Source organism: Corvus moneduloides, chromosome 1 (genome assembly GCF_009650955.1).
Source record: "Corvus moneduloides isolate bCorMon1 chromosome 1, bCorMon1.pri, whole genome shotgun sequence".
Lineage (NCBI taxonomy): Eukaryota > Metazoa > Chordata > Aves > Passeriformes > Corvidae > Corvus > Corvus moneduloides.
In genome coordinates this window covers 33,589,120-33,615,498 of record NC_045476.1, presented here as the reverse complement: position 1 = coordinate 33,615,498, position 26,379 = coordinate 33,589,120, and positions in this window count along the sequence as shown.

Genomic DNA, 26,379 nt, shown 5'->3' with positions numbered 1-26,379 from the left:
TGTCTTCCTCGTGCTGCAAGGAATGTAGATGCAAGGAATGCTGTGACCATTTTAGGCTGGTGGTTTGAGGGCTGTACTAGAGAAGGTGTTGCAAATATTAAGTTTGATTTCTGCTATCTTTTTCTGATTGTTGTCAGATGAAGATGATGCAAACATAAGCACGTTCACCCTTTATATTCCATGAATTTGTGTATAGACAACGATCTAGTGCAGGCATGTAGAAGTCTTTCTACCAGCCTTGCTTCCATCCTGCCATACTCTTGATCTATCTCAAGCACTGTCTAAAGATATTTTTTTTCAGTGAAAATTTTTCAGGCAGTGAAATCCAAAGCCTCATATTCTGCAAACTCCCAGAATTTGCTTAATTGGAAAGCAATTGCACCTTAATACTTAATATGATATTTGAAACTTAATAATCCACCCTTGTTCTTCAGCCTTGAGGGCTGGAAACAGGTGCTTTAAATCTTAACAGAATGAAGAAACATCAGTAGCCCTTGTTGTCCACGATTGCACACTCCTCTCTCCTACCCAGGCCGGAAGGTGATTTTGCTGGTCAGCGTGCCAGGGTGGCATGCTGGGTCCAGACCCACTAACAGGTTTTCTCCTCAGAATAGTTACTGGAGCAAGATTTTCCCCTGCAGCTTTTCTGTCTGACTGAAGTACAGAACTGTAATCTAGGTTCATTTGAGAAGTCAGCCAGAACATCAAATATTTTTGAAAATTTGGCTCACAGGGTATTAGCGCTGTAATATGCCAACACTGGATATTTACAGTGCTCTTAAAACCCTTATTTTTGTTCCTGTTTGAAGAAACGATAGTAAAGCATACAAGATCTGTACATATTAATGCATAAATATTGTAAAATAGCTGCTCAGACCTATCAGGAAACTCCATTTAACTTTAGAAGTTGTAACAATGCCAGGTTAGCACTTTACCTTGAATGGTGCAGTGATAACATAAAACTTTCCTAACCAGTTGTCTAGGGTTGGCCTTAATGGTACCATAAAATTTCTTCAGCACGAGGCAATTTTTGCTTCCTGAGGGCTTTGTAAGTTTGCTGTAAGTGCATTTATACATCTGAGTATCTAATGAAAATAAATTAGTAAGAAATACATACTTGACCAAATGTAATGTAAAGCCTTAAATTACTTACTAGTCTAATAAAACACTCTCAATTCAAAGAAATGTTTTAGAATAGAGGAATGAATGCATAAAATACCAGAAAAGACCACTAGTATATATTCTGCAAATATATATTTATATGTATAGATTATGTGTATCTCCCCTTGATAAGTTTCAACTGACTTTTTCTCTTCCAGTCAGATTTAACTACATTGCTATGTAGGAAGGACCGTGCTCCACCTCTTAGTGTTGATGCACTTACACTTTCAGAACATAATCGCTATTTCCATGTGTTTACAAGTAAAATTGTTAATTAGTTTCTAAATTAATATATCATTTGAAATGGATCCTTCAGTCAACTTAGCATCTCACAATTGCCTGCTACCCCATCCCAAGTGATTTTGATAACATAACAATGGACAGACTTTGTATTTCCTACATAATTAATACTCAGATGCCTTCTGCTGTGTCTGACTAGTATGAAATGGTCATTTTCTTTCCATTACTCTCCATTTCTAAGGGTTTTTCACCATAAGACTACAAAAAAGCATACTAACAGTAATTTCAGTCTCTCCAGATTGACACAGAAAGTAATGGTCATTTTGTAATGGGTATCTTAATAAAGGATAATGATAGCATGTTAGCTAGGGACCATCTGATTAAGAACAATGGCAGGAATATGCTATTGTGAAAACAGGAGCTTCTCTCAAGCTTCCAGAGGGGAGAAAAACCCAAGCAAATAACAAAGCATCAGTCTCTGCAGGATGATACATATTTAGCTACATGTGAAAAAGATTTTTATATATTTTATTGTTAATTCCTAATCTTTGTTATAAAAATAAAACTGCTGATGACAAGACTTTATAATTTTGTAATTTTATTATTATGTAGAAAGACACCCGTGCACTGTACTGCAGCCTAGTGTCCATGAATATAGGAATCTTTAATTTCTTCATTTATCTCCTTTTCCACATATCCTTAAATGAACATGTCTTTTATCAAATGCACAGATGATGCAATGAGTCTGTGACTAGAGTTCTGCTTTGATACAATTGCTGGCAGTCACAATTTAGAAACCTACAGTGCATCAAGGGATCCTAAAATCTGTAAAAGCTCTTTTTCTCTCTAGAACAGCATCCTTTGCTACCTGCACAAGGAAAATTCTCAGTAGGAGGAGTGGTAGGCTTTCACTTTCGAGAAAAGACACTGAAGACCAAATTATATGATCCCTCTGTCAGTTGTCTCTGTAAACAAATGCACATTAAGAAGTTCATTATACCTTAATGGCTGAGCACTGAGGAGATGGGAATGTCACATGCAGTAAAAGGAAGCAGGTGCATTCCCATCAGTAGCTTTTATTTCTGTTACCAATACAGGTATTTCAGCCACCACAGTTCTTACTGAAGACATGACCTCACTTCAATCTCCATAATGCTGGGACACTGGGAGGTAGCAAAAGCAGGAACTATCATTACTATTATCTCAGTAATCTATGGTGGAAAATGTCTTTGTAGTTATACAGAGAACACTGGAGATGCTAACAAGGTGAAGCAGGAAGAATTTTCCAGATATTTGACTATTAGCTCTGTCTCTTTCTTTCATAAAAAAGAGTTAGGAGAAATTAAATTTTAAATTCCTCCTTTTCTCCCACCACTGAAAGCACAATTATTAAATTAACCACTAATTCCCATCACTCATAATTCAGAAATAAAGAAGGTTAAGAGGAACAGAAGTAGAGTTACAAGCTTACATGAACATTTAGGACTCATGGGCTTTCCAGCTGACATATAATCCACCTAAATACCCTCAAATACTAAGCAGCTTCAGAGGAGTCAGGCTTGAGCTGAGAGCTCACAACATTTAAGCCACAAAGCCATCTCTGGGACCACAGGTCCACTTGATGCTCTCCAGCACACTGTAAATTCCATCAAATGAAGTTTCCAACTAGAATTTCTGAGGTTGGATTCAGATAATTCAGAGAGGCCAAGTTCACCATTCTGTGGATGCTCTTTGTAGCTCTAATCCCTTCAAACCAATCTGAGCTCATTTTCAATTTCATGGGTCCAATTGGCTCATGCAGCTGAGCTTTAGGAAAGTCTGTGAAGTTGAAAATTACCATTCTGCTGAATGCCTGCAAGTATAATGATATATGTATATTCCTACCATTCTGCAGAGAGATGTTACTCACACATATTCTTTGCATATCAGCCAACCTGTAAACCATAAACAATGAATTTTTTGTTCCAAGGAATTCATGCTTCTGAGTTGGTTTTTTTTAAATTTTCTATTTTATATTTAGATATAACTCCAACATTAAGTCCCCCAATAAATAGAAGCCAACATTCAGTAAGCATATAATCAAATATGAGGCTGAAAAGAAAACAACATAATTAATTTTTTATTGCCTATTTGTATCTCTCTATTCCTCTGTTATACCATCAGTAACGTTTTCTTATCAGTTGATAAGTCTCCAAATAAAAGTTTAATTCTTCTTTTATTCATATAAAAGCTCACTGACCGGCAATGGTATTTCCCTCTGTTTAGCATTTAGATAGTGCTATAAACATTCTGTTATATATGACATTAAAAAATTTAAAATAGTTTATTTTCAAACTGAAGGCCAAACTTCTATTTCAGTGTACTTGTGAGACCAATTTGATAAAGCAATTGTATTGCCTGCACACTGCCTAGTGACATTCCCTTTCTTCTCTTTACTCCCCACAGAACTGAAAAATTCCTCCTGGCACTGGGACAAAGCTCTCATGAGAACTTTTAGGGTCCTAGAAATTTTATAGCCAAGGGCAGGTAGGCAGATCCCAAGACACTGCTTTTATTGAGGAAAACACAGGTAAAAGTTGTCTGTTGACAGTTCTTCTGGGTAGTGACCAAGCAGCCAAGCTGTGTGTGGAAGCTCTCAGCTAGCCCCAAACACATCTTTCTTCTGTGTTGGGAGCATCAGGGAGGACAGAGCAGGCACTTTGGGAACAGGGCAAGCACAAACAAGAAATCCAGAGCAAAGCCATTCTGCTCTTCAGGGACTAAGGGATTTACTGTGATACTGAACACTTTAGGCCCAGTCTTTCTATTTTGGATTAGTACAGGTGCTGTTGAAAAGAAATTAGTCCATGTTTTCCAAGGGTGGGCTGTGCTAGAGTCTAGGGGGGAAATGATGCCTTAGGTTTTAACTTTTATATTTTTCAAATCCTGTACTGCTTATTGTGTGACTCTGAAGTTTCTTGTAGCCTGGTAACTTCTGCTCTCTCGTGCTAGGCAGACATAACAAAGCCTCTCTGGGCCTGCTCTTCAAGGACACCCAGACCGTCCTAGGCCCAAAAGTATAAACCAAAGAGCCTCTAAGGGGGGAAAGTGGAGGGGAATCACATCATTAACTGAAGTTTTAATTGGAGAATTAACCCTGATATGCAAATGAACCAAACCTATGAAAGTGTCAAGAACTCGTGACCTGTCGTACATCTTGGGGTCCATCTTGGCAGTAGCCTCTGGCTCCCCTTTAAAGTACCTTTAAAGGCCTTTCAAATAAATACCTACTTTATTCCCTTACTCCTGTCTAGTCTCTGTTTCTAGGAGGCCTCTCAAGGCATCAACCCCAATCTGTCCTTCTGGGGAGGGAGATCAGAGTACTGGCACTTCTGCCATTTTCCCTCCTGCTGTCCCACCACGGCTGCAGTCACCAGTCATGGGGCTCAGCCCTGGGACTAGACTCCTTGGACATCTGTCATCGACAGCCCACACCCCTCCTGGGCTTTCTCTGTGTGGGTCCTTTAGGCTGCAGCAGACCTGTCCCAGGCATCTTCCACACCTCATCTTGCTCACACCCCGTCTCCAGACACCACCAGGGTGCAGGAATCGGAGTTTCTCAGGCTAATCTTCCCATGGTGACAGGTCAGGAAAGTATGGATCATAGGCTTAACAAAGAGTCCCTCAGTCACATAGTTCCAAAGCCACCAGTTATAGACACCTGAAAAATACATAACCTGTCTTCAGGTACACGTTGGCCTTACTTCTGTGCCTCTTCCTGCTTTGTCATAGCCCAGGCATTCCTGCAGTAGTTGCTCCAGCAATCACAGTTTCAGCGTAGTCTTCAAACTATCAGTTTTTGACACAACACCTTCTACAAGCATGCAAGGATTTCTTTATTATTTATTATGTGATATTCTTATTTTAACTTTAAAATCAGTTTGCCTGCAGACAGGCAATACACACTTCAGTGCTAACAGTTTGGATCTATTTATCTACAAGTTTATTGAAGATTAATTTATCTTGAGAAATAAACTTCTGTACTTTTTGTTTTGCTTGACAGCTCCCAGATTAAGCTACATATTCTGGTTAGCTTACAATTCATGAGCTAGGATACAACAACTCAAATCTGGTCAAAACTCAGGAGCTTAAAATTTAGCTGCAAGTAAATATCTTTAAAAATCAGTCTTATTACAAGTAAAGCAAAAAAAGCAATTTTTTTTAAGGAAATAAAAGCCCAACTAACAAAGACAACAGAGAGAAGTCAATTAATTGTAATACTCTTCTTGAATTTCAAAGAGAATCCTTTCCAAATTAAGTCAGAACAGGAGAGAAGGCCAATGCCTTGCATGATACTTCTGATCTTTTTAGTGGATCTTTATGACTTAGGCTATTATAATTGCTTTTGAAAAGCATCTTTTCACTCTGACAGACAAGTTAAAACTTGAAGGGAAGCCAATAACTTTGACACCAGCTTATCATAGGGATATCTCTCATATCACACTGTCAATATTATTATTTTATACAAACTGTCACAGAAGTGGAAGAAGAAGGTCATATGAGAGAAGAATATGAGTTGAAATATTAAAGAATAAACTCCAGTAGCTGTAAAAAGTTTGAATAAAAAAATGCTGAGGGGAATCTTCCATGTGCTGAGAGGAAAATCGAACTTCCTAAGAGGCAAATACAGCTTCTTTATAGTCATAAACTATAATGGCCTTATACCCACTCCCAGTGGATTATTGTGTATATTCAAGTTTACACACAGTTTTCAGACAAGCAGAGCAGAACAGGTCAACACTCAGACTCTTTGGTTGGTAAGAAATTCTCAATGTCTTTTTTTCAGTCTTCTTAAGAGCGTTTTTGTGTTAAAAGAAAAATTCTAGAGAATAGAAGCTTGAAACCTGTACTTTCGTTTTTGAAATTCTGAATTTGTTACCAGTTCCCATGGGTTTATACAAAAATCGATTCTAATTATTACTGTATTGTAATATTACACTGTAAGACACAGATTTTTTTTCCTATTTTTGGATCTTTAAAGCCAGTCACTACTTAGTGCTAATCATAACACTTTATATACTTTTTCTGTTTCAAAATGTTTTCTCTCTGCATAGTAATGAAACATGTTAATCTAAGGGAAGGCAACCAGCATGGAACTGCAAGGTAAATTTCTGAAATTCTTAAGGAGGACTTAACCATGCCATAAGGCCAGGACATGTCATTAAAAAACATTATCACAATATAATGACAAACAAAACTATTATAAAATGGTATTTGAAATATCAGTATTAGGATGGATAGAGTTCACAAAAAAATCAAAGGCTGTGGTATTAATCTACAGATTGCCATAGTTGCTGCCATCCCTGTATTTTCAAGAGAAGTTAGACAGTGGTTCATTGATCGTGGATTTACTGTCCACACCTCAGCCATTTTCCCGTGGGAGCCCCAAGTTTGCTGCTTGTAAGAAGAGGGGTTAGGGACAATACTTTGCAGTCAGGATTGGCAAACCTGCCTGTATGAGGCAGCTGGTAGGAGCAGAGTGGGCACCCAGCTCTGCGCCAGGACTGCCATGGACCTGGCTGTGCAGCCAGGCAAAAGCCAAACATACCAAACAGCGACAGTGCCACTGGAGCTTCCTGCATCTCGCTGGACTGCTGCTCTGCCTCTGTTTCAGCGTGGTTTAACAAATGTTTTTCCTCTGTGACAATCCTTTCCTTGCAACTTAGAGGCATGCTGTTCTCTCCTAATTCACTGCTGACGGTGGGAACTTAAGGCACTCCCCTCGTAAACCACCTAGTCACAGCAATTCATTAACAGCTGACCAGATCACCTTTTCCTGTGCTCCACCTCTAAAACATAAACTCTCTTGATGGATTTTATTACATGTTGTAAACTTGACCAGTTTTCATTTTTCCCCTGTGCTCAGTGTTCAGCAGAGTTTCACCTTTCTGGGGAAGGGGAGAAAGGGGAGCACAGTCTAATGTGGTTTGATTTAAATTATTACCCTGGTGCACACTTTCTTTGAGATGCTATTTTCCCTGACTGTTCTAACTGCTGAGCACAATCACTAGAGCTCAATTATTAAAGAGATTCTAAAAATAGTGTTATGCAAAGCTGTCTACAAAGAAAAATCATTCAAATACAAAAAGAGACATATCCTGGGCAGTGAGCTTTCACTGTCATTAGCTTCTTAATACTTTCGTTCTTTTTTTTTTTTTTTCCCCCATCTTTTGCTCTCTTCCCTCATCTTTTCCATTCTTTCCTTCAGCAACATAAGGAAGAGGGACTTTCAGGACATTCTCTCTACTATGATAGAAAACTGCATTAGCTCATGCACACACTGGCACAAGAAAACATTTCCTTTTTAGTAAATGCCAACATTTGCTAACTTTCCTTTCAAGAAGATCGTGAACTTGTGTTCATGGGAATATAACCAAAATAAAATAAATAAATAAATGTAAGCCCTAGTATTTCTAGCTGTGAGTCTTTTCGTGCACTATTCAGTGGAGTTGAAAACAAGGGCATGGTTAACCATCTGGAAGCCTCAGAAGTAAGGTTTCCCTGCCAGGGATTTTTACAAGTCTGTGATTCACTTGATGATTCCTGTTTGGAAAAGCATTTAAGGCTACAGTTAAATCTCTAATTAAGCACAGGTAAGCTCTCCCCTCAAGGAAGGTCTCTCTTATTTTGAATCACTAGTTAGGAGGGAAGCTAGGAGGAAAGGTGACTAGGATATCTGAGAAGATTCAGTGTATAGTCCATTTGGGCATCCTAAATCCTGGCTACTCTTTCTGAAAGATATCTTTAAGGATAAATAAGGAACATAAGTCTGATACAAGATAGCAGTATGCTAAGTTTCTTTTTCTCCTTAAGTTTCCCAAATGATTTCAAAACAAACAATAGAAATTACCTCTAGACCTAGAGTTGCAGGAGGGAGGAAAGATGCAAGAGGAGGGAGAGACAGGAGGAGAAAAGCTAAAGTCTTTTTCCCCCACTGCAAAGCCTGGCTGAATACACACATGTACACATGTCCCTCGCTCCAAGGTCACATCACTGTTTCTGCCAGCCCCAGCAGGAGCCTTTTAAGCAGAAGACTGGTGGGATCAGACAATTTCACCTGGCTACAGGCATCTCTGTTTGGAAAAAAAAATGCCTTCCTCCCCCTCCCCACCTACATCAGTTCTACATCCATTAACATTCAGACTAAATCTGCAGTTACAATCCCTCGATCAGGCTACACCTTGCAGGAATGGCTCTGCCACCAAAGCTGTGAGGACCACAAAAGTGTCAAGGGACTTAACCTGAAAATTAAAATCCAGGACCTATCAGCTTAGAGGTTGCACAGTGCGTGCAGGATACAACAGCAAGGAATGAATATAAATCTTGTAGTACTGACAGCTCTGAACCATTTTACTCTGCTTTTCACAGTGAGCTTAGGTGACCATACACCTCTTTCACATGGCCTGTCATACACAAGAAAGGTGTTAACTGCTAATGCCAGTAGTGAGAAGCTGTTCAGGAATTTTTCTGCCAGCTTTTGTGGCACAACAACCTATCTAAGGAGCATACAATCCTGGAGACTGTGCCTCTTGATGTCTCTAAAGAACACCCAAACTGATGAATGGTCATACACATTTTTTAGAAAATGATTATCCATGGTCATTCTCAGCTAGACTCTTTCAACTGAATGCATACATCTCCAAAGCAAAATATAGAAAAATACGAGCTCTTTGGAAGTTGCTCAGATATCATCCCTGGGTCTTTACCAGGTTCTAATACCAATTTCAGCTATCCAGACTAAGATAAAACCACATGAAGAACAACCATTTACTAGAACAAAATATATTTCACAGTCAAACTGGCCATTTGGGATGTACCGCTTGCTGACAGGAAGAATATGTGAGTTCACCACATAGCTAAATTTTAGAAATAAAAAGAACTAAAAAGTATTTTTTTTCTATGGGCAATGATACAAGTTATTTTTATCTAAATACTGCAGAGTGATGCCTAACCACTCAGTTAATAGAAATGACTACTAATGTGAAGAGAAGAAGCTGGGTAATAAACTAAGTTTCTAAATAACCTGTATGCTTTAAGTTCAGCAGGTGACTTATACCACAGAAGAAGCAAAGCATCGAAACTTAAGGCACAAGAATGTGAATTTACGTTCTCTGAAGAGTGTCTGGAGTAACTTGTACAACACTGACACAAGCACCAGTATTACATTAACAGTCTCCCTGTCAGGTTGACTGTGTCTTAAAGCCTGAGGAAAATATCTGACTCAATTAGTCCACCTTGAAGTGGGAAAAAAATATACAAAAGAGCAGTACAAACAATTCAAAATATAACATCTGTGAAGTACTGCTTATTAATAAAAATAATAAAAGTCAGATATAAACTACAGCATCCCTTTGTCAATTATAGATTGTTCTCTTTAATTAAAATACCATAACTAATTATTGGCACTTCCTTTAAAAAGGCAGATTTTGCCAGAGGCACAATAAATACTAATAAAAATAAAATACTCACTCTACAATTACTAATAATTCCCTTCTATTGAGCTTTTCATCCATCTAATCCACACAAAAATGGAAACAAGCATTGGGAGCACCATTTGGTACTTGCTGCAAGCAGAGAGAGGGAGCTGATTTAACCAAGACTGCAAGGAGAGCTGGTGGCAAAGTGGGGAGGGGGCAGAGGCAGGCAGGGCAGGCAAGGATGGGTTATTCCTAGTCGTTAAGAGTAAGGACACATTGATGATGGTTGTACTGCAGATACACAGAGAGCAAAACACATTTTCAGCCTGAATGGCTTCAGTGACATTAGGGAAGAGGAAAATGCTCCACAAACAGGGAGTGCAGTGGATAGCACAACATGCAGCTGCCACAGGAGTCTGCTCCAAGCACTGGGTGCCAACCTCCTTGGAGATGCTGAAGCTCCCTGGCATTTGAAAGGTTCAGGGCAGGCAGCAGAACTCGGTTCAAGACATTGCCCCTGTATTTACATAGATAATACCACCAGCTTCCCTCTTCTTGCTTGCCATTCAAGCCTGGCCATTAAGCGCTGAATGAATGAAGAGCTGCTAATCTGCAGTACTTTTCACATGCCATAATTTAGTATGATCTGTTGGAAGTGGCCTTCTTTGACAGCCTCATTTGCTGTAGAGCTGTAATGCCTTTCAAATATTTATTGTGAGTGATGGAGCTGCGCAGGAGCATCAGCCTTCACTGATTTTATTATTGCACTGCCGGAGGAACACAGATGTATCCTTCAGGTTTTATGAAACTCACAACGTTCTTCACACTTTAAGGATGAAAGACCTAAATCAGCAACACACCACCTCGGCATTTATACATGCTCTATTCCATTTCTCGCACTTTCTTTGGAAGCTAAGTTTGAAAATAAGAATCACTCTCAGAGGGAAAAGCTATCGTGGTAAATACACACACAACACATAGGTCTTGATGTTCTGCCCCCATCCCAGTCCACAACCATGGAAAACTCCACCCCAAATTCCCAGTGGTGGTCACAGTTGGTTTTTTGGGGGGCATTTTCTAAGTTTTTTTTTTTTCCAATGGTCATTAATTCTAAAAGAAAATGAGCTGTGAAAATGGGCAGTATTTTTTTTAGCTGATATTTTTTGACAGCTGCTACAGGCTGCTCTGGTGAAGGTGGAACATGAGGAGCCAAATGTGAAGTTTGTTGCCTGCACCTGGAAACAGTTTAGCTGCAGAGAGCTGAATTCTTGTTCTGATCAAGTGTGATACACCTGCATGGGACCCCTGATGGAAGAGAAAAACTATGCCAGTAAGAAACTTTAGGCTTCTGGGAGTCCCACTCCACCTGCAAAACTTTTGAGAGAGTTGTGCCTGCTCCCCAGGCAGTGTGGAGGTGGGAGCATCAGCCTCCACACCTGCCCTTCCTTCACTCCACTGCGGTTCACGGGATGCTTCCTATATAGGTTGACTAATGCTGCTTTCCTCCTTTAAGAAACTATATAGAGAAAGGGACACCCCTGAAACATTTCTTTTTTTCAATAGCTCATCTTCCAATGTACAGACTTATTCCCACAATATGCTTAGCAGGGGAATTTCAAATTGTAGGTTCGCCAGATAAGAGAGTACAACCCCCCCTCCCCCAGAACAAACTGAAAAACACCCCTCAAACTTGTCACCATTAGCTAATGGCTGTGGTATTTTAGGCTGAACAAACTATGTTGGCTGCTCATGCATGCAATGCCATTTAAAGTACTTGACAACAATGAGGGCACTGGGGCCACTTCAGGCAAAAAAGTAACCACAGCCTCAATGCTTCGAATATCTAATATAACATGGTTGGTCTTTGTCAAACCAGGGAATTAAAGGTTTCTATATAGATCTCAGAATAAATTCATCCTGGCTGCAACATCAGAGATTAATTATACTGGATTTTGCACATATTTTGTAAACTGGAACTCCAAAGTCTCTACTTCCATTTAATATAATGTGCATGTTCTCAGCTTCCTAGGCTGTTTTAAAAAGGAAAAAAAAAATTTAAAAGCATACAGACGCCTTAAAGTGTGAATTTTCCTCTCTTTCACCCTCTCCTTTTTTTTTTTTTTTTAGTAGATAAGATGTAGTTTAAAGTATACAGTCCAAAACTATGATCAGCAAATGCAATTAAACTCTGACTCAGGCAGGCTCTTGCCAAATGGCAAACTCCCCCATAAAAAGGTACTTTTGGTTTCTTTCTATTTATCTCCCTCCCCCTTGAATTTTACATTATTACAGAGCAGAGAGACTTTGGGACAGCTGGGTAGCATGCAGGGAAAAAGGAGCAAAAGGACCATTTCATTTTCTTGGCATATCCTAGCCAAGAACAATAGAAGAACAAATGAGCAATTTTAGAAGAAAAGGGATGGCTAAAGTCTTGTATAATGGACTATTTATGTCTGAAAAAAATTCAAACTAATGTAAAAGCATCATCTGAAATAAAAAATGTGAGGGAAATTTAAGACAAAAAAAATTATTTCCCGATGTTAATACTTATGTCACTCAGAGCAACTTGCTTTCTAGTGCTATTTTACTGCAATATCCCAAGCCATGGGAAAACCGATGTTTCATTATAATGATGATTGCTGATTCTTTTCTTTATAGCACTACACCTGCCAGCTGAGTGCTTGGTAAGCTCAGGTTAGGACTCTAAGCTTATAAAACAAAATGAGCTTTTTACCAGCGGATCTTTTTCCATAAGGTAGAGACAACTTTACACTTGGCCATGGGGACGTGGGTGGTCTTCTCACCACTGATGTCCTTTCCTCCAGAGATCACTTCTGACTTCAGTGGTTGTTGCTTGGTCTGACATACTGGCATGGGCTGAATTGCAGGGTGAGGGGTTACCCAGAGCATTACCTGCCTGAAGGAAATGGGGTTTATCACCATTGGGTCATCTGATGCTTCTTTTTTACTGTAGCTGGCATTCTTTCATGTGGGACTCTCTCACCATGCATGTTCTCACTCATGCCCTCTTGAGTCAGGATACATGATGGAGACTGCTATAAACCGTCAATTGCTTTTGCCAGCATATCCTTTGCTGTTCTGGAAACCATGGCTTTTTCAAACATCCAGCCTCCTGCTGCAGTGGGGACTGCTGCCTTTAGCCATGGAGCTTTAGTGACTATGGTGAGAGCTCATGACCGCAGTCCTGCCAGCTTCAGTGCCTCCAGCAGGGCTCCAAGCACCACATTCGCTACAGTCTCATAAACCCCCTACGGCTCTTTTTCAAACCATGTGTTTATCAATGCCTAGAAATGTCCCTGTCAGGCTGAGAAGGATCCCAACTGTTGGCCTCTTTCCTTCTCTGTCAGAGAGGTTTTGGGTTTTATGCAGAGTTTAGTCCTATTTCTACCCAGCAGTGAAAGTACTCTTGCCCTTCAGATGTGATAATCTCCAAATAATCCAAACTATCCTGTGGTTTTATCATCTGTCTGCATATGCCCATTTGCCTCAAAGTGATTCTCTTGACCATTACAACTATCTAGTAGTTCTTCCACATTACCCAGAGCTGCTCCAGGCAGTGTTTGGTTTGCCCATCAGTCACGCTTTCCCCCTTTCCCCGGGATTGCACCCGCCAGCCTAAAATACTGTGCCTCACACACCCCATAATCAAGGACATCATGACTAGACTCAGCATCTCTCAAACTTCAGGGAGAAAAGGCTTTCTAAGTTTTCTAAACTGCATGTTACACTGCGTCCAAATGGTTTCCCAGAGCCTTCTTCAAACTCTGAGATCCTTTTACCAAGATCCACATATGCTATGCTCACTTCCCAGCTGTAAATGCGTTTTTTGGGAATCTGTCATGTTCTTAACACTTTTCCAGTCTCCAGACTGGCAGATGCCCATGATCACAGATTAATGAGAGAGGAGCAGAGACCTGGAGGCTGGAAGGTAGTTCTTGGATTTCATTTGACTGTGCTTTGTAACTAATCATGAAAATATGTCACAAGGATGCTGGAAAAACACATTTTTCCTTGCATAGCATATGTTACTTAGATAAAATAAATAGATAACAGCCCCCATATTGCTGCATACCAACAACTCCCATTATATGAACATGACTCAGGGAGCCAAATGTTTAAAGCTAATATGCCAGTAAAAAATATCAATCTGGGTTGAAGGGAAGCTGCTGGCTGAATGATAAAACCAGGCACGACCCCTTTCTTCAAACTCAGCATAGCCCTTGAGTGTTGCAGTGAAATCTTTGCCTTCACAGGATGAAATCCTGAGCCTGGGTGGGCAAAGAGGGAGGAGAAGGGAGCGGGAGGAACAGCAGTGCCTTGGAGTATTGCTAAAGACATTAAAGGGCCATCAGCAGCTCACGAGCAGAACCCTGCATTTATTACAGCATAGCAAATTTTCAGAGATGAGCTCCCTTCATTTAGGTCTGCAGCTGCTTCTGACATCTCCCAGCTGAAAAGGGCTGAGCATTCTCACAATATTAAAAACTCAGCTTCTTTTCCTCTTGAAACTGTAGAGAGGAAGAGCAATAAAAAAAAAATGAAATAAAATAAATACTCTGCTGTATCCTGCCTGTTTACTCTCAGGCATAGCAGGACTGTATCAAATTTAACATGACTGAAAAACTGGAGCCAAAAGACTTGTTTTTAGAATCTGTGCTCTAGAGAGCACAGTTTTTAGAATCTGAGTGTATGTAAGCCATATAAAATTGAATGTGTGACTCTGATCTTTATGGTAATGCTGTGAGTCATCTGCTAATGGTCAGTCTCCCCTGGCTGGAACTCATTATGGGGTGAGACTCATTATAAATAAATCCTTTTATCAGAAGAATTTAAATTCCCACTGCTTGTTCCAGGTGCCTAAACAGCCAAGGTCTAATTAAGTAATGATGCTGACCAAACTGTAAATACAATTTGTTTACCAGATGATGATACCATACATATATGCAACATTCTCTGGCAGCAAACTCGGCCGGATATTTACACAAGATCATAGCTTTAAAAGCTCATTTTCCTTAGGCACAGGTCAGAGATGACAAGGGTACCTCATTTGTCATGTAGCCAGTAGTAAATGACAGCACTGTACAGCAACCTAGATGTGCACACAAAGTACATATTAGTGGATCAAAAGATGGCTCTTGCCTCTAATTCGTGTCACGCTGCTTTCACTGGTGTAGGTCTGCTGTTTGGGTCTTTGAGCACCTTGTTTACCAACACTTGTTGCCTTTACAGTGTTAATGCCACAGAAAGATGAAACTGAAGAAAACAACACTTTATCACACAGAAACATTAATATCTCTCAACTGGAAACAAAATGCTCAAGGGTTCTGCCTGATGCCTCCAAGTTGAATGAAAATAGGCAAGGCATGTGTCTAAATAAATGTTTGATGCTGGATTATATGGTCTAATGTAACAGTGCCATGCAAATTTAAAAAAAAGTCTGCTTTATTTTTTTTAAAAATCAATCAAAAGTATGGCATCTAGATACCTATAAAAAAGATTAAGCCAAGTGAAAAACACTTTCAACTAGAATTTGAAAAAGAAACCCTGTGATCTACAAGTAATGTTAAGATGTGCTAGTCAACACCGAGTAGCAGCTGCTCTTAACGTTTAAAAAAAGAATCAATTAAAATAAGTATTTCAGCTATTGCAAAAAAGACCAAATGAAAGATGAAAACCAGCACTGTGCGCTATTGACATACCACAGGAAAAGACAGAAAATAAATTCAGAACTGAAAAGCCAGTAAAATAGGACGTTAAGTGAATTTTTAGAATTCTGTGCCTTGAGAAAGTCAAGAGGATTTTAGCTCCCAGTTCAGAATCAAAACAACACTTCAGCTTTTTTCTCTAAAATAAATGTAGAACTGTTTCCCCTCCCAAATCTGGTATCTGTGTTAACAAAGGAAAAAGGACTAGAATGAACCCGAAGAAACAAATCACTGTCTTCTCTTCTGCCTAGTGGAGGCAGAGTGGGAAAACCCAAAAGGTTATGGTCCTTGCTCCACCTAACCTGTACTTGGGCATTGAGAGGCACTGCATCCCCAGTCCTGCAGGGCATGGTGAGGGAACAGGCTTACTGGGAGACAGCAGTGAGGATGAGTAATAGTTTACACAGAAATCACTGCAGGTGCTCTCCCTTTCACAAAGCTGGTATCCCCTGCTCTGGCAATGCCCCCACTGCACGGAGGTTTGTGGATGAAGAAAAAGAGTATCTGAGTCTTTGGCATCAGTCTCTCCCTCAATGCAAGAACTGAATGACATGTACGTACCAGGCGGGGCAGATCCTGACACTGCTGTATTAAAAGCCACCCTCCTTCTGGAGGCTGAATCAAAATGTATTTAGTATATTTATAATCATGCAAGAGTTAGGAAGGAGCTGTGACAATGAGAAAAACATGCCATAATCTTCCTGGCTCAGCACTCACCAAAAGAAACAGACTCCTGACTCAGAGGCAGATGGACAGACACATCTCAGTAAGCTATGTTGTAGATACAAGTGGTTTCGCCAAGAAGAAAGAGAAGGGTTGGTCTTTGTGGGTCAGCTTCATATACTCCTCTTTAGGAGTAGTTTATGTTTTTTGAAGAAACGAAAGAATTTTTCAAATTATTTTTTTAACGAAGCTACTGAACTTTGAAACTGCAGCTTGTCTTTCCCTCAACTCCTTGGTTGATTAAAGAGAAAAATCAGAAAAAAAAATTTTGACTTTCTTGTTTATTTAAAACTCTTCCTTACTGGCATGCTATTCAATTCTGAAATGTTAAAACATAGGTTTTCTTATTAAAAACAACAAATACATGATTTTTTTATCACCAAACTCTTTTGACACTTAACTATAGCACAATCACAGCTGCCATTTTTTCTCTCCTATCACATAGTGATTTTCAGTATCATTTATCATGTCAAACAATTTTCTTTAATTTTTATGAATTATATGGCTGAAATGGCAGTTTTTCATGATATGCCCTTTCTGTTTTAACACCAGAACTCCTACTGCTATAGATAATGTGTCTGTGCTGAGAAGAGCTGGCACACACTGGCTCAAGCCACACAATGAAGCATTTTCTGAGAGGATTTGGCATTGGTTTAGGCAATTTTCAGTGAACATTCAACATAATTTAAAATGTCTAACTGAAATTCACTTTTAATTTCAAAGGTTCATTTTTCAAATTAAAATGACTTCTAATTTAAAAAGGGATGCTAACAGGGAGCAAAAAGAAATTTTTCTGGAGTAAAATGAAAACAAGAATCCCTTATTTGACTTCACACAGGTTTCTTCCCCCTCCCACGTCTAGCTTTTGTAGATTTTTGGTCCACAAAATTATGCCAGTGATGCAATATTTGAAAAAAAACTATGGTGGAAAAAATTTTAATTATAAACATTAACATATCTACAGTACCTTAATTAACTCTCAGAGTATGTAATTTTTATAAACATGACCCCATTTCCCCTGCCTGCTCCGTGGGCCAGCACAGCCACCCCTCTTGCCAAGCAGAAGAGGATATGCTGGGATACTTGGAAATATCTTGCCTGTTTGTACCACCAAAGAGAATCAAAGTCCCAATACCCCTACTTCTTTTGTTTGTTTGTTTGTTTCAAAGCAGATCAAAACCATTCAGATCTCCCAAACAGATGGCATGGTTTTAAATCGTAAGCACATGTTCCATGTGTGTCCCATACACCACACGGATTATTCCACAGAAGCTCTTGCTGGTGATGGACCTAGCAGCACATTGGGCCTTTGTTGTCTTCTCCTTGGTGCTTCCACAAATGTGTCCCCTTTGGAGTAGTAAAAGCTTTCTGTTGCATCTATGTCAGTGGCACGTGTGAAACCCTGCCATGTGCTAATGGTGTAAATATGGAGGAACAGCATAGCAAAAAGAATAATAAATAAGGACATGCTCTATCCCTGTTGCCATTGCTAAAGCACTTTTTATTTTAAGTTAGGTCATCTGAGGGGTGGGAGACTTGAAATGATGATTTTTAATATTATTTTAAAGCATTGCTTACACCCAGCATCTGTTTTGCCAAGCAGATGTTTCACACTGTGGGATCCCTGCCCACCCACTGGAATATCTGACTGGAGTTCACATCAAGGCACCACCACAAACCAGGTGACTGAGTGGGCACAGCCTCCAATAGCTAAACTAAAGGGATGCAAGTCTGTCCAAAATAATACTCTTGTTGTGTATTTTTTGATCTCTGACTGTGATTTGGGCTAACTGCAAATAGCAGCTTTGATTCACCTACAATCTGTTTCCTGTTTTTCTTTTCGTGAATGCTCATGAAAGTTAAATAAATTCTGGGGAACTCTGTCCACTTAGCACATGTCTCTGAATGAGCAAAGGTACTCTTGCCTACAGGTAGGAGGTTGTCCTTCCTTGCACGTTGCCTCTCTCTTCTTGTAGGGTGACAGGCAACAAGGACAATATTGCAACTTGAAGAATTAAATTTACCTCCCTATTTTATAACCCACTGACACAAAATGAAGAATAAAATCCCTTATGAACCAAAAACTTTCCGGGTGAGTGTTTTGCAAGCAGAAAATGCAAGGCAGAAATTGTCAGATAAATTGTTTGAGTAGTTCAGGCAGCGCCTTTCCCTGGCTACATAGCTCTCTTTAGAGAAAAATGCTAAGATTAAGTTATTGAGGGTAGATTACCATTAACTTTATCAACCATGTCTGAATCATACTATCACCCCCACAGTACTAAAGTAACTCAGAGCACTGCCATCAATGGAGATTGGCTGCTTTACACCAGCAGAGAAGTCTTCCTATGCCTTCACCAACAGCTATGAAAAAAAGCCTTAAGTGGATTTATTCATGGGTGAGGGAATGGGGGTGGAAGCAGTTTCTCGGAAAATCCAAAATCCTGGCCAAGGATCCAGAAGAGGATTATTATTACAGTATCCCTCTTATGAGCTGTGCTGAGCTGAGCTTGTTAGAAAGGTGTTAACTTTCCTCTGCCAAGAGCACTTTGCAGTAATCAGTTTATGAAAAATTCAATTTGGCAGCAAACTCTTGGCAGTCTCAAATCAACTGCACCTATTATACCCCAGTCACAAGTGGATGGGCAAAGGTGGCTCGGTGCATCAGTCTCTCCTCCCCCTCCTCCATGGCCTTGAAATTTGCTCAGCAATTCTAGAGAAGAAAAAAACAGTGTTGTGTAACTCGTCTACAAAGGACAAGGAGGTGGGGGAAAAAAATGAAGTCAGAAACAAAAGACATCCAGCTGCAAAGCTTCTGGCAGGAACTTACACGTAGAAAGTCTGTTTGTGTGGGCTTCCCAGGGCAAAGGAAACAGCCTGTGCCCTGTCACTACAAAATATTCACCCCAACTGGGAAAAATGTAAATGATGCTGAAGTGATAATGAGCACTCAAGTGGATTTCTTCCTGAAATGAGTCACAGCTGCTGTCAAAGCTCCATCAATTTGCTGTAGCAGGTCGAGGAGAAAACTCCTAGGAATGCCACCTGAAAGCCTTTGCTGTGGAAGAGGAATCCCACCAAGCCCAGGCAGGGGCCCAGCAGCACAGGGCAATATGAACATCTTCCCCATCCAGCTGGGAACAGGGCTTCCGGCTGCCTCCTCTAGGGAGGAACAATGGTGTCCCCACACACACAAACCATTGCATTATGTTGCATTGCTGTGTGTCCTGTTGGTAGCTTCATGACTGTTTTTCCACTAGAAGATATTGCTGGAACCGGGTAAAGTAGGCTGTAGAGGAAACAGATGGTATTTTCTCTCTAATTTTGGTGTTTGAGAACAGAATTTGCACAGTTTGTTCCTCAGTCAACCCTTACTTTCAGGATAAAAAACTGTTACCTGCCAGAATATGAATGGTTTTGAAATGTGAAATAAAAAAATAAAAAGCATGTGGAGGGGGAGCTTTTATCTTAAAGAGCTACCAAATTTGCTTTCTTGAGGTGTGATGCTATGGTTATCAATCGGATGCTTTGGGGATATTAAAGACACTCTCTCTCACTAATATCAAAAGTGAACGTCCTTTCTTCCTCAAGATTTCCCAACAGATCTTTAAAATCTTGAAATTCCTTTCATTCTTAATACTCACTGTGATTATGTTGTATCTGCAGAAGTCTTCTTTACACCTAGAGTTTAATGTTTTCCCCTCTCCAGCAGATCTCCTTTTACCTAGGGTCCATTTCAGGTAACTGCTAAAACCTAATGTGCCCATTTATATTAATACATGCCCTCAGAAGAATAGGATTTGGAAGCTCAGTGCTGTGTCCTTGGTCTGGTAACTTACATGGCATTATCCTGTCATGGAAATGTGCAGTCTAGGTAAATGCCCCAGCTGCAATTAAGTGAAATCTCCTGCTCTGTTCGATGTGCCCAAATGACTTTTCGATGCTCTTCCCCATCTTCCCATCTGTACTGGGAGACGGGCAAAGGACAGATGAGTGTTTTGAGGTGCATGGGGCAAGCCTTCTGCAGAACGAGACTCATCTCCCTTCCTTCCTTGGTAGAACAAGCTGCTTCCCATCTACTGGGGCCTTTTCAGGAAAGAATGCTGCAGAGACAATGTGAAGTGCTTTGCTGGCAAAGTGACAGAAGAAGGAATTTCCATAAGACCTTTGGAAACGGTGGGTGTTATTTTACGTATGCAAAGCAGAGGCTCTGGGTAAATCATGTTTGCTCAAGGAGGGCCCGATGCCACAGTGGCACTGGAGCAGGAACCCCTGGCCTGCTCAGGCCACGTTCCTCTGACTCTCCCTTGTGAGCGCACATGCATTCACGTACACTATCTTAATTAACAGTCTCTGAAATCCAAATTCAAAGCATTCTGCTTTTCTCACCTCTCTTCCATCAGCCAGCACTCACTCTGCTGAAGGTGTAAATAGGTCAGATGTTTCCATGGCCACGGTGAACCAAATAAGCAGTTGGGGTTCAGCGAGTAATGTGGGTTTTTTAATTGTTCCAGTGCTGGGTAGTGTGAGGTGTGTGACACCACGCTGACAGTACCTGACTATCTCCTCTGGCTCATCCATGACGTGATGGCTGGCACTGGCCCCTTCTCCCCCTGAAACTGTTATCTCCTGCGAGCTTCAACAGGCAGCTCCTCTCATGGGGTAGCACTGATGAAAAGTACATTTCACACAGAAAATGTCTCTTTGCAAGTACTAATTGCTGGTTCCAGTGCGGCATTGAACCTATTCACACAAGGTGTAATTAAGTTGTGACTCACTGCCACAGGATACTGCAGAGGCCATAAAGTATAAAATAAGCCTGTGCGGGGACTAGACAAATTCATAAGGGACATGTCTAGAAAACAGGATGGTTGGGATGCCACACCATTCAGGAAGTCCCTCCTAAGCTTCTCAATGCCCGAAGGCAAAGAGCTGTAGAAGGGAAAAGGAGGGTTTGGTCCCTGCTCTTCCAAAGGATCCCAAGATAGATGAATATATAGTCTCCCACCTCCTCTGCATAACAAACAGAAAAATTGAGATGAGCTGTGGAGCTGGTGGTTCAGAGTCTGAGCAGTGCAGAGATGCCTCTGACCTCAGTTATTCATCTTGAGAAGAATACCCAGGACACCAATGGAATCAACCCTGTGCTGCATTTGACCATTTGTCACAAGGCATTTTCTGATTCCTGTGTGGCGAGTCATCTAGCTACTATGGCATAGATCAGTTTTCACTCAGTGAAAAGCACCAAATCCTTTCACACATCACAGACAGGTATTTGTCAATAAAACTGCTCATTTAAGACTTATTTATCACCCTTTCCGGGGCTAGGATCTGGAGATGTCTACTTTGGCTCATGCTGTTCATGAAAGCTCTGGCTCGAAGATTTTGCCCCATAATCTGCTACTCAAAACCATCCTTGTCTCAGCTCAGATGTTCACTGAAGCCTCCTTGCAATGCAGAAGGTTTTATGAGGAAGAGTCAGATTAAAACTGCCTCTGTGGTCAGCCTGCCTAAGGCAGCTGTTTACCCATCCTGTAAAACAGGCAAACCAATCTCTTCTGCAATTTGCCAAGAATATGGTGTAAATAATGCTACAAAAAGTAAAAATACTGCTACAAAAGTAAAAATAGTAATCGAAGTATAATATATATATAAAATAGTAGTTATAATAGTAAAAATAGTAATAGAAATATATAATAATCCAAATATACTGTGGGATCCTGGGATTTCAGTTCAGCTCTAACAGCATATGGTTGAGATATTGCAGTTTCTCAGGGCCCTTCCTCATCTCCTGGGCTTACAGAGGGAAAGAAGGGTCCATGTCAAGACCTCCTCTCTCTCCTGTAATCAAACACAGCTCAAATCTCCATAGAGGACTCCTGAGCTTTCCTAACAGACTTCTAGTGTAAGCTTACTGAGACACAGCCTTCTCTAAAAATGTCATTTCAGCTATGCTTCTCTCCTTTTGGCAGTCTGGCTTACCAGGACTACGGTTATATTTGCCTGGGTCACATTGAAGCCAGTGATGGTGTTCATGTCTGGTTGCTCATCTCAGCAAGATGGGGGCCTGAAACTCTTGTCTTTGTCTCCTGCCAACACCACCATCACAACCAACCAACACCAACCAAAGCAAAGCTTCTTGCCCCTCCATGTTGTCTTCTCACACAATCACTGGGGCTTAAAACTCAGGGTGTTGTTGTGGGCTTGAAAAACAGTTGGGAAGGTAATGACCAGCTCAGCTCTCTGCCCTTCTGAAACTGATGTGGCATTGCTTTTATATTCCCAATGTCTGGAAGTGTGAAAAGGGAAATGGATTCTAATTTCAAGGAAATATTCCTCAAACTTAATTATTATGTGAGGCTTTGTATTTTTTCCAGAGTCCCTCTCGGAAACCTGATAAACATACATTCCCAGTTTGAAAATATTGATTCTTTTTTTCCTCTTCAGTATTCATTTCCTATGTGAAATGAGAATCAGTAGAGATTTTCGTGTTTAACAGCCTAAGATCTGGCGTAATACACAAGTATCACCTTGTCACAAAAAATAAGTTTTATTTAATCATTGGCATTAGCAATGTCCACACAGCCCTGGGAATAATTGTTTCAGCTTGTTACTGCATTGTCAGCAAAAGGAGAGCAGTGGGTCTGAAATCCAACCCCCAGACGTGTATGTGCTGTTTGGAGCCTGCAATGGGCAGTGGTGTTATGGGTGGCAGTAAAAATGTTCTTTGGAAAGTCAAAGAGGACATAGCATGGCTGGCAGCTGGTGCTGCTCTCCAACTTTTTCTCATTTTCAAGAAACTGGATACCTCGTCTATAAAGTGGGGATAACCCTATTGACAACTATTCTGTAAAGCATATGAAATCTACAAATAAAAAGAGCAGTAGCAAACCAGATAAAACCACTGTTGTTAGTTGGCTGTCTTCTAGGGAAACTTTATCTCTCAAACATATTTTTATAATTAAGATAAATATGATGTTGGAACCAATCTGTGTTGTATATAATTACCAACTCCCCACATGCGTATTTCCTCCACCCCTATTTTTCACCTTTGTAAAACTGTGTAGTCTTTTTTATCAAATAGGTTTAACCCTATTAGAGTTATCTGTAATAGAACAATTATTTGTTCATTAAAAATACAGGGTTTAGGGAACACTGGATTAATGAGAAGAGAATGTAATGCGATACTATGGAAACTATATTGCAGGATTTAATATTGTATACTACAGTGGCTGGAAAGTCCTACCTTATAATCCTGTGGTGTCAATGCTGTACTGAACAGCAAGTAATCCTAAAATCCAGTTAGCTCTGGCTTAGTGTACTGCAGAAGCACAGGAAAGAGCAAGAATCTATCCAGTCACTTTGAGTTACTATAGCTAAGGGATAGATTCAGGAAAAAATGCTTTGCTTTGTTTTGCAGATCTCACTTTCCAAATGCTGGTGCTCACTAGGTCGATACAGCAACTGTTGGGTCTTTGCCTAATACTGTAAGTCAAATCATAGGTCACTACGTGCCTATTCCAAAATAGTCCTCCCTCCCTGCCAAGTCCTAAGTCCCAGAAACCCTTATCATGGATGAGAAAAACAGAAGATATGCAGTCAGGTGCACAGGAAGTCATTGAAATGACAAAGCTTCTAAAATTACAAATGTATGAAAAAACCACACATACTATGTAATTTAACTTCAGTGCTGATTTTATAAATGCTTACCCTCTTGAACAGTCCTAGAAGTCCCACTGTAGATGCCAGCAACACATCTGGGAGGGACCTCAAATGCTCTTCTGGTCCTTATTCACTAACACCCCGCATCCTAATTACTAGTGGCCCACAAAAACTCATATTTTCAGCAGGGTAATCTTTGGAAACTAGAACTCAGTGGTGTAAAATGGAACTTTTAGTGAGTTTATTTTTTCCTACAGGATGGTTGTCCTTTAAACATGGATAGCAGGATAGCTGCCATTGCATGAAGTAGGATTCTTGAGGGGGAGAAAGCCACTAAAAATTCCCCACAGAAAGTATTCTGAAATGCATTATACAAGACCTTAAACCTTGAAGCTAGGCAGATAATTTAAGTACTCTCTCTCCCTTGCTCCTCACTAACCCTCAGATACATACTAAAAAAAAAAATACAACATTAAATTTCTCATGCATTCCTTAGGTATTTATAAGAAAAATAAAAGAGAGTGGATTATGTTTCACTGGTTTCAGGGAATTGAGGGCAAGACTTTTGAAGCTAGCTCAAAATGTTAAAAATATACCCAGTGTACTCCCCCCCTCCTTTTTTTTTTTTTTAAATAAGAGATGTTTCTTGAATAATCCCTTCCAGACAGCTAAAGCAATTAATAGATTTCATAATCAAAGTCTTTCTTAATTGGCAATGCTGCACCAACGTAGTATTTATCTACCTAGCAAAAACTAGCTTGGAGAGCTTACCTAACTGACGACTGCAGCAGCAGCAATAGAGCTCTATTTTTGTTATTCCAATAAAAATGAACAAGAGAGGAAAATTCATACCAAAAAAACATGCCAACCAAGCAAACAAAGCCAAACAACAACCTTCCCCCAAAAAAACCCTGTTGCAGATGATTAAATGGAACAACTGGAAATTTCAGGGGAGAAGATGGGTCTGTATCCCCCTATGTATTATCGTATATCACATATAATGAGTCAATGCCTAGGGCAAATTGTCAGATTGTCCCAATCTTAGTGGCAGCCCTGATAACAAGTGCAAGAAAAGACAATCTTTTAACCATGGATACAGTGGTGGGGCCTCAGCTCCAGACAGTGACATTAGACAAGCTGTGAGGGAAGTTGTTTTGTAACCTTAGCTATGACAACTGAGAACCAACAGCTACAGCAATACTTGGCTTGGATCTGCCTCAGCCTTAGATTACACTGACTGTATGCAGCAAGCACAGTTTTATTCATGCCTGGCTATTACAAATAGGAGTCCTTGTCTCTGTGCCTTTTTTCCTTAGAGAAAGAAAATCAGAACATGTTTTTGCTCCAGCATTGCCTGAAGGACCTATAGCAACATAATCTTATTTATTACCCGTCACTTCACTATGCAAACATTTCCTACTGTGTCAGACCAACCATTTATTATATCATTTCTCTATGAGGTCTCAACATCATTCATCACTGGTAGTCACCTACCCTGTTCCCGCTCTGGGCCTTTGCACCGCACAGGAATCCACCATTGTAGGGGCCAGGAGCCTGGGCTGCTGCTGTTTTCCATTTCGTCATTCTTCCATTAACACTTGACCTGCCTGGAGCAGCCAGCATGTTTCTAAGGATTGAGTAGGCACCTTCTTTATGAGCCTTTCCTATAACATCCTCTTAATATAGGAGAAACCAACCTGGCTGCATGCTGCATGAACAACTCACCTCCTCCTTCTTTGAAGGAGAAATGGATGGGGGTTTCCTTCCCTGTGAATAATTGTGGCGCCTGCCTGCTCTCTCCTGCATGCACACATATGGATGTCTTTAGCCTAGGGATACACAGATTTTTACCTAACCTTTCTTAATTGCTGCAGGGAAGAGATGAAGGTGTAAATAAGGGTGCAGTTGCCATCATAGCAGCAAGAGAGAAGTGGCTGAACTTGCCAGGAAATTAACAAGGGAAAACCATAATTAGATAGATCTGAGAGAGATTTAGATTCAAGACAAAGACATCTAAATGTAATCATGTGTAGTGAGAACATGTTAACATTACCCTAGTTTTCTAGTGAAGTTTGTCAATAACAAGTGAGGCAAGAACAGGACAGCAACAGACTCAGCTCCACAGGGGTGTGTCCTCCTCAGACCTTGCCAAGGGATTGGTCATGTAGTTCCACTGATATACCTCTGCAGCCTCCAGTAAGATTGTTCATGCATCCTTTTTCTGTATTTCCAGTAATTTCCCTTCTCTCTTTTAATTTTTAGGAGGTGAAATTTTCTCAATAATACACAATCATAGCTGTAGACCTATCTGCATATTGCCTTTGCTCTGGAGAGCATCTGGTAGAAAATGTGCCAGTCTTCTCTTCCAAGTCTTTCTGCCAAACAGCCTTTCTCCCTCGCTCTTTGTCTCTAGA